Source organism: Rhinopithecus bieti, unplaced genomic scaffold, assembly GCF_001698545.2.
Source record: "Rhinopithecus bieti isolate Rb0 unplaced genomic scaffold, ASM169854v2 scaffold_11587, whole genome shotgun sequence".
Lineage (NCBI taxonomy): Eukaryota > Metazoa > Chordata > Mammalia > Primates > Cercopithecidae > Rhinopithecus > Rhinopithecus bieti.
In genome coordinates, this window is record NW_016806966.1 from 2,046,156 (window position 1) to 2,056,391 (window position 10,236).

The window sequence follows — 10,236 nt, forward strand, 5'->3', positions numbered from 1 at the left end:
GGGACTCCCTCAGTCATTCAGGAACCCTCCCCTGGCCTGACAGTGTGGCACTGTGACCCCTGCCCTGACAATGTGGCACTGTGACCTGACATCCTCAGCCTAGCAGGTGAATTAACAGTGCTGACTGTCCCATTCCTCAAGTGAATCCTAAGATTCTGAGCAATTCAGAAACAGACACTTTAACAAAGTCTGCCCTCCAGGAAACAGCAGCAGTTGCTTCAAGGAGGCAACTCAGCTTCAGCCCAAAGCTACACCATTAGGACGTGAGGCCATTCCAACTTGCTTTCTTTCTGAATGACATCAGATCACTTTTAGCCAGATGACAAATTGGAAGAATAGATGCCAGTGTGATTAACTTCAGTTTTTATATTATTAAATTTGCAATTTGTCCATTAAAAAGATGCCCAGCACTTCAGAGGATCAGAGCTGGCTCACTGTGCTAATGGTGTTGAGTCTTCACTGTGGCACAAGTGAGCTTAAAATTGGGGCAATTATAATTGTATGTATTTATGTGGATGTGCTCAGCTCACCAATTTTAAAAAACAAGATAGTATACATGAAAAAGTAAGGATGGAAACCTTCAAAGCCACTCTCTTCAAATCACTTTAAAAGCAGGCTGAAAACAAACACTTTGAAGTCCTGCTCCAGCAGAGTCCTGGGGAAATTACAAAAAGAAATTAAACTATAGTTATAGTTCTCACATCTTATTACATGCCACATTGTCTTTAAGAAAAAAATCGAAATGTATAAAAATAAGGTTTTCAAATACAAAAGGATCATATTTGCAGAGTTAATCAATCATGTCCAGGCAGTTATTTAAGGTATGCCAGAAAACAAAGCACTCACCTTCCCAGGCTGCAGGAAAGCGAGTAAGTTTCACTGCTCTCTAGAGTTTTCTACAAAGACATGACTTGGGGCGGCCTGTGCTCTGGGCATGTCCCCAGTCTGATCTTTTGCCTTATCTTTGCAAAGTTGCAAGCAGCTTCCTGGGAATTAAAAATTAGCTGCCAGGGCATTCTGTGGCATTTTACAGGCCACTGGTCACCAAGTCGTCCATGGCCATGCATTCTAACAGATAGCAGTTCGGCTATGGCCGGAGGCACAGTTTGTCATCACTGCAAATTACAAATACCAGGAGTGCATGTGGGGCTGCGGGGCTACAAACCCTGCACCTACTGGGTTAGGAATGTTTTCACTTCTCCCTACGAAGAGTTTCCTCCTCCTCCTCACAGAACCAACTCCAATCCCAGCACATCTTAACCTCAGCACTACACAGCCAAGGAATTCACAAAAATGCCTGAACATCTGAGGTTTAAAATATTCATAACAACCTCCACTGAATTAAGGCAACCAAGTTTTCCATCTACTTTCAACTCTTGGTCTTTTTTAGTGATGTTTTTTTTCCTTTACCTTTTAAGGTAATATATCCACATTATAGCCCATATATTAGATCCAGAACAGTTTTTTTTAAATTTCATCACATATACACAACCACCATTAACATTCCCTTCTTGTCTTTTTTTCATAGAATTTTATTCTGCCTCATACCTAACTTAAATCATACCCTAAATATTATCTTACTGGTAAAATGGACATAGCACTACCATTTCCTTATCCATTTCCTTCTTGTTAGACAAATAACTCGCTTTCAATTTTTCTTTATTATGATTACACTTCAAAGAACATCTTTATGACAAATCTTTTTCTGTGTGTCAACCATTCCCTTGGAATAGATTTCTAGAGTTAGGCTGAAAACTTCCAAGAGCTGTTCTCTGAGTCCTGGGGAAATTTTTTAAAACTATAGGTATCACTTCTTATTATATGCTGCATTCTCTTTAAGAAAAAAAATCAAAATGTATAAAAATAAGGTTTCCAAATACAAAGGGATCATATTTGCAAAGTTAATCTATTCCGTCCAGGTTGCTATATAAGGCATGCCAGGAAATAAAGCCCTCACCTCCCCAGGCTGCAGGAAAGCTAGTAAGTTACTCTAGTGCTACTCTGGTAGCTAGTAAGTTACTCCAGTGTTAAATCCTGACATTTCACTTTCCTATATTCAAAACCCATTCTCCCACTCCTCTGGATTCTTCTCCGGGCTCTCCTTCTCTCCTAGATTGGCCTTAAACTCCGTCAGCCTCCTGCCTCATCAGCCGTAGCACTGGCCATAGTTTCTAAGGCTTTCCGTCTTTGCTTTGGTCTCTGCATGTTTTCACTCATCCACCAACACTGCCAAACACATTCAGAAAAGTACTCTGCTAACGTTGTTTTTAAAATTATATGGATTACATATTTGTTTATCTTACCTGCTTTTCAGAATATATGACATTTAGTGATCAGAAGCATTTATTGGGTATGTACCACAGAAAAACAAAACCAGGATTGTCATATGACCAACTTTATACTTTCCTTTTTGTTAAGATTTTCCACAAACCTGTAGTCAAACACAGGTCATATTCAAACTATGCACATTAGTTATAGGTTCTTCTAACTTCTGCCCTCTATTCCTTCACTCACAAAAAATTAATGAGTTTTCTTTCTTCTTTTCTCCAAGAGAAGTCTGACAACTTTTAAACAGTTTAAAAGCATGATTTGTTGGTTATTTGTTTCAGTATCTATGAACTATTTAACTTCATCACATGAACAGATTTAATGCAAACATACACATTAAGTCTAAATTGGTCAGAAACGTGTTCAATAAAATATACACACTACAAAACACAATGTAAAACCATAGCCATAAACATATAGACCCATCTAAATAGAAACAGTCAATCTACACTTGATTGTCTGTGTCTACATTTTTCTATTACTATAATATTTGTTTACTACTTATCCAATCAGCACTGGCACTGCCCCATAAGGAAGCAACAGCGAGTGCCAAAGATTTGAGAACAATTTATAAAATGGGAGGAAAGAGAGGGGAAGGAAGATTTCTGAATTTAAAAATCAAAAGCATAAAGTTTATGGAGCATCTAGGAATTATATACTCACTGGATTTATAGTAAAAGTTTCTAAAATACATTTCTATATGACTGATTGGCTCACTGCGTTTTATGAAATACTAAGTCCTTAAAAAGAGAAAAGGCACCTTGTTTTCTTTAAGACTATTAACACTGATTGAGCACACTGTATTGTATATTAACAAAATACATATGATACTGCTAATATGGGTTGCCTTGCGGAAAAAAAACTAGCTGCCTGAAGGAGGAAAAATGGGGTGGGGGATTCTCCCTGTACATTCTTTTGTCGCCTTTAAATGCTGAACCATATGAGTAAATTACCTATTCAGAAAATAAATTGTATTTTAAAATTTTAAAGCATTTCATAGGATATTCTGGGAGCTCAATAAATGTTAACTCAAATTAATCAGTTTCCCAGGAAAGTAAGTGGTAGGCCCGGAGAGATCACTTAGTTAACATTTTTCTTCAAAGAGGGAACCTCCCTTCATTTAGCTACATTCTAGGATCATGGCAATATTATATTTTTATTATAATAACATTTTTTCACCCCAATTACTCTCCTCTGAGGCTGGAAGGGCCCATCAGCACACCTTGATTCACAACTGATTGCCAAAAGCCTCTGTGCGTGCCCTTAGAAGTCAAGTTCATGTTGCTGGAAGCAAGGAGAAAACCTCAAAGAACAATCTGTACTCTGTAGGTTGAAGAATCAGGCCTATATGATATAATTATTCCTATTAATGGCATTAAAGTTGATGTTTTAGATCTATACAGAAATAACTGCAACTAAAACCAAAAACAAAAGGAGAGAATAAGTGAGAGAGCACGTGTGTGTGTGTGTGTGCACGTGCAGGCATCCATGCATGCATGTGTGTGTGTGTGCACATGTGCCATCACAAAAGTGGCCCTGTGGTCAACCCTTTGAGTAAACATTCACTTGAGCCTCTGAACTGAACCCACATTGACCTACCCCACCTGGACACTCACAGGGCTCCACAGCAGACCCCTTCTTTATGTAATTTGGTCATGTCTTGGCTATAAGATCCTCTGAAAGCACTCGTTGCATTTGAAACTTCTGGATTAATACTGATCCTTAGATACTTGTATGGGTTCTGATTTTCTATTGAGTCTCCATAAGCCAACGGACAGACAGCCAATGGTCTGTCGAGGCTTCCTTCCCCAGACCCATCACTTCTGCCCTCCTTCTCCTTTCGTACGACCGTCACCCTGGTCTAGGTCTCCACGCCCTCACCCGAGGTTGCTGTCCTCTCCCTCTCTCATTTAGCTTCTGCTTGTAACTCAGAGGATCAGCAACATGGGCTAAAGGGAAAGGATCAGAGACAGGTAAATCCAGGCTGGAGGGAACCTGAGAGCATCACCCTGCTTGCAGAGGTTTGGCGATGGTCCAGCAGGTACTTATAGAAGTGCAGGCCCCCGTGCCCACTTGGGTCCCCAAGTCTGTCATCCAAGAAGACACAGCAGTGGTAGGATGATAAGCAAAAGCACTGAGTGGAAGAAAAGGAGGCTTCAGCAGCACAGCAGATCTTCCTAACATTCTGCTCAGCACAGAGCCCCAAACAGTTGCAGGACACAGCCCAGAACCAACACTGCCTCCCAGCATCATGGCAGTGGGCTTGGACAGGAGGACAGCAAGAACAAGGCAGATCCCAGGACCCAGCCAGCATATCAGTGACAGCAGGAAATCAAAGAAGAAACTCAGAAACACGGATCAAGAAAACACCATGAGGGTGGAAGCAAGGGTGTCATTCAGGGCACATGCCTTCTCTCATTCAGGGCTTCAGCTGGTTTTCTACCTGCCAGCTAATGGGTGTGAAGCTGTCAGGGTGCCTCTGCCCACATCAACAATGGGTCAGACACCAAGAGATATACGGGGCTGGGCCTGCTAGTGAAAAGCAAGGGAAGCTACAACTGCATGGGGTTGCAGAAAGCAGTGACAGCTGCTAGCCTGCCATTCCACTCACTGAAAAACTCTCAACAGCTCCGCCTACCTCACCATTATCATCATCATTAAACCCAGCAGTGACTGGGCATGCATTACCCATGAAGACATCACCTCTTACCATTCTCCCTGCTCACTATTCTCTAGCCACTCTGGCCTCCTTGGTGTTCCTTGAATAAATGAGGTTAAGTTCCCATCGCAGGGCCTTTGCACTTGCTGTTCCTTCTGCCTAGAAGGCTCTCCCCATAAGTACCTTTACAGTATTTTCTCTCTCCTCCTTCCATCTTGACTCAAATGTCTCAGGCTTTCCTGATCATCCTATTTAAAATTGCAGATCCAGGCCAGGCACGGTGGCTCAAACCTGTAATCCTAGCCCTTTGGGAGGCCGAGGTGGGCAGATCACTTGAGGTCAGGAGTTTGAGACCAGCCTGGCCAACGTGGTGAAACCCCATCTCTATTAAAAACACAAAAATTAGCCAGGCATGGTAGTGCTCACCTGTAATCCCAGCTAGTCGGGAGGCTGAGGCACAAGAATTGTTTAAACCGGGGAGGCAGAGGCTGCAGTGAACTGAAATCATGCCACTGCACTTCAGCCTGGGCAACAGAGTGAAACTGTGTCTCAAAAAAATAAAATCAAATAAAATAACAAATCCCCTCCTTCACCACTCTAGCATTCTCCCTTTCCTGTGTTATCCTTCATAGCATTTACTATATTGACCTCCTGTATGTTTACTTACGTGTTTGTTTATTATCCTCTTCACCAGAGGAACGTGTGCTGAAAATCAAGAAACGGTAAAACATAGGGAGACTGAGGAGGGCAGATCACTTGAGATCAGGAGTTCAAGACTAGCCTGGCCAACATGGCAAAACTCTGTCTCTATCAAAAATACAAAAACTAGCCAAGTGTAGTGGTGTGTGCCTGTAATCCTAACTACTCAGGAGGCTGAGGCAGGAGACTCATGTGAACCTGGGAGGCAGAGGTTGTAGTGAAATGAGATTGCGCCACTGTACTCCAGCTTGGGTGACAAAGCAAGACTCTAGCTCAAAAAAAAGGGGGGTAAAACAACTTTCAAGAGAGAAAAGGAATGTTACCAGCAAAACAACCAATGCCATTATGCCCTTTTTCTTCTTCCTATTGCAAAAGCCATTTGCCTCCCAATCTTTAACATCCGGACTGAGAGACCTTGTCCTTGAAGTTTTCCTTCGTGGCTCTTTGATTCCCTGGTCTTCTCTTTCTCCAAATGACATTGTTTATTCTGTGCAAAACTTCACACTAACCAAAAGCGTCTGCCTCTTTGTGCTACTGGGGGACTTAAATGAGTTAATTCATGCTTAGAAAAGTACCAGGATGGTGCTCAGTCCTTGTTAAGTGTCCAGGAAATCACAGCCATTGTTATTATTTAGTATATGGACCTTCTATTATATCTACTGATTCAAGTCTTATTTCTATAGCTAGAGCATAAGCAAACTGAAGGCAAAGATCTTATCCTATGTTTTCAGATTTCCCAGAGTACTTAATCCAGGTTTTCAATAATTATTTGACAACTGATTGAAACAAAGTATTTCAACTTTTAAAGATTTGCTTGAAAACCCTTAGAACCTCTATTTAAACAGTGATTCCAATCCTTTACCTCTCCCGGGACTGACCTGGTATGCAAATACAGCAAATCCCTGAAAACGGCATTTATAACAGGAGCTTTGCTATAGCATGAACAGCAAAGCCAAAATACTATACAAAAGATCAAACAAATATTGACTGAAAGAATTTTCCCCAAGGCAACTGTTATAGTCTTATCTTGAATAGAATGTTTACACAGTTAATTAAGTATTGCTATGGACTCAGCAAAATCCCAGGCAGACCCTGCCAAGCTGCGTTTTACATTCCCACTGCTTTATCGCTATTTACAAAGCCACGCACAAGTCCCTCTCTTCCTAGCCCCTCACCTATCAGTCCTGCTAATGCTGGGTGTGGAATTAAATGATAAGTAAGTCATACACCTTTTATCTGTAGACAAAAGATAATGGAATCTCAGTGCCAAGGATTCCATTTACCTATCCCACGGCAAATATGCTCTGTCATTACCCTCCCAGAAATCAATCAGGCTGCATCTGTCACTACCTGTTGACTTCTTGGAAATGTATGAAATAGTAGAATCATGTAGAGAGAGAGGTGTTTACTGGTTTCACAGAACATGCCTCTATACACCAGATACTAATGAAAGTTTACTTCCTATGATTATCAATCAAGAAGCCTGCCAGAACACCTCAAAATTCACCTCAAAATCACAGGCTGTTCTACATAGTGAATAAGCTGATTGCTAGCTTCCAATGGGTTGTCTAATTATGGAGAAGGTCAGCTATGATGAATAGAAGCCAACAAGAGTCACTCACAACCTTTCTTCCTTCCCTCCTTCCATTCAGCCATTATTTATTGAGCACTTGTGATGATCCAGGCACTCTTCCAGGCACTGGGAATACCATCAAAAATTACAATTACCATAGTATTAGGAAGGTTATATGAGGAAGGAAGGAGATCAATAAAATAAAGAGCTTAAAATTTTATAGTGTGCTAGATATTAATAAGTGCTAAAGAGAAGAAAAATTAAGAAGCAGAATATGAAATCCCGAAGCCCCAGCAGAAGGAATAAACTTGCAGATGGGTAGCCAAAAACATCCTCAGGGAGAAGCCACTGTTTGAAGAAAGTGAGAAAGCCAGCCTTGTAGGTTAGTGGGGAAGAGTCTTGCAGGGGGAGGAAATTGAAATGCTAAGGTCCTGTGGCAGAGCATGGCTGGTGTGTTGGGGAACATTAAGGAAGCCAGTGTGGTGAAGCCTCGTGCTCACTGGGAGACATGGAAGGAAGAGGCCCCAAGAGAAGCAGGGGGCAAGACCCTATAGCACCTTGCTTCCAAAACATACGCATTTTTATTCATCACAGAAAAGCCACCTGTTTACCAAATTTTCATGTACTCACAACTCTCCAGCCATTATTTTTCTAAGAATTTATGTATTTCAAGAAAATGATTCACACACACACACACGTACACACACACACCACCCACCCCTGCAATTAAAAAAAAAAAAAAGTTGTACAGCTAGCCAACATATTTGCCTGGGGAAAACTCTTAAGTTTCTATTAATAAAAATGAAAACTGTTCATGGCTTTGAGTGTAAGCCTCTGTAGGACTGGAACCAGGCCTCACAGTAGTGGACACTGCTCAGCACCATGGACAACTGGGCACTCGGTGATGCTGTGGAAAGATGTCACGCTGGCTAAAAATAATAATATGCAGAGTTATAGGAGATGGGAATGTTGAAATTTACCACAGGGACTTTTTTTTAATGTGGCAATGCTTCGAAGTCTTTGGCAAATTTAAATGCCAAGCTGACTCATGCAGTATCCAGACCACACATCCTTCCTGCCCAACCAGCTTCTCAACATAAATAAGATGCTATCAGCCAAAATGTGTGACACAGCAGGGTTTGGGGTGGTACCTTAAGATCTGCTATCTTCCAATTCTATTCAATCCTAATCAACCCAGTTTCATTTATCACATAAACAGTTTTCCATTACGAAACATTCATAAACAATTCCACTGCAGTGATTCCACTGTTCCTAGGTACACACAGTCTATGTCGCCAAGGCAAAAAGCACAACTACAAGGCATGTCCTGTGTAACAAAAACTAGCTATTATGCTACATGGATATTTTGTGTAATAAGAAAAACTAAAAATATAAAAAACAGTTATGATTATTAATGACCAGTCATAATCCTGCCTCCATCAAGTTCTCCCGAGGCCACCCCCACCAGCCCACCCACAAAATGGACAAATTCCTGTGGCTGGGTCACTTTTCTGGCTCTCCTTGGTTAGAAGTTATACCAAAACTGAAAAAAAAAAAAAAAAAAAAAAAGGCTACATAATAAAGAACTTCGGGGTGAGGGCTGGGGAAAGCAGTTGAAACATCAGAAAGGTATGGATAGGGAAGTAAAATGAGTTTTAAGAAGAAGTGGAACAGTGTGGAACAAGAGACAAAGGAGATACTTTTTAGAAATGTTTCTTAGAAGATCCCAGCAGCCAAAATGGTGAAGCAAATTAAGTAGAAGTTTGCTTTTCAGGAAGCCTTGGAGGCTGCAAGTGATAAACCTGGAGTAGTTGACTTCTCAGCCACATGGTGTGGGCCTTGCAAAACGATCAAGCCTTTCTTTCATTCCCTCTCTGAAAAGTATTCTAACATGATATTCCTCAAAGTAGATGTGGCTGACTGTCAGGATGTTGCTTCAGAGTATGAAGTCAAATGCACGCCAACCTAGTTTTTTAAGAAGGAAGAAAAGGTAGGTGAATTTTCTGGAGCTATAATAATAAGGAAAATCTTGAAGCCACCACTAATGAATTAGTCTAATCATGTTTTCTGAAAACATAACCAACCATTGGCTATTTAAAATTTGTAATTTTTTATTTACAAAAAGTATAAAGTATAGAGACTATATACCCAACTGCCATCTGGGTGACAATAAAATATTAACAAACAAAAAAAAGTGTTACTAATGTTCTCTGAAAGATGCAAATGAAGCTTGAAAATTCAGAAATACTTGTTTGCCACTTCAGTTTCTGAACTGTGTTCCTCTCAATGCTAAGTTGTATCAATTACTCCAGGAACAACTGGACTTGGAGAAAGAGTCTAACTCGTGGACATAAGAAATGCACCAAGTTTTTCACTTAACATAATACATTCTGCATTATTGAGGGCAATGATGTGTTCCAAAACAAAGCATGGTAAAGGGGCTACAGGAAAAGTCATGGCCAGACTTCTCCTGCCCTACCTCAAACACAGAAGCCAGTTATTCTACAAAGGTTAAAAATTACATGCTGATTTCTTCTCAAACTGCCTAACAAAGCAGAGATTTGGGCAAAGATTTTTCCAGTCTCAGCAAACAAGCCCAAGAAACAAAAACCTCCCTCCTCACAGTGGTGAGATGTTCCCCACTCACCTTAGAAAAACAGGACTTTCTGTTGAGAGCACTCCTTCCTTCTCCCCTCCTATCAGGCCAGTTTGAGAGGAGGGGGGTCACACCTTCTTCCAAAGCAAAAGCTTTTCTACCCTCTAGAAAGTTTTGGTCAAAGAAGATTCATATATAATACAGAATACATGCTACCAGTGAGTAGTCAATTACATTTTTCTGTTGCACAAAGAAGATAATAAATTCTCCATTCAGACTGTAAAATAACTATTTGAGACATTAATGATTATACCAGGAATCTTCCTAAATTACATAAAATTTAAATAAAATTAGAGAAAACTTTTCTTTCAAGACAAAGAT

At 40.6% G+C, this 10,236-nt stretch overlaps 1 pseudogene; it reads left to right on the top strand.

Moving 5' to 3' along the window:
- The first annotated feature begins 8,997 nt into the window (after positions 1–8,997).
- LOC108534024 (thioredoxin pseudogene) lies at positions 8,998–9,317 on the top strand (annotated as a pseudogene).
- Positions 9,318–10,236: the final 919 nt, after the last annotated feature.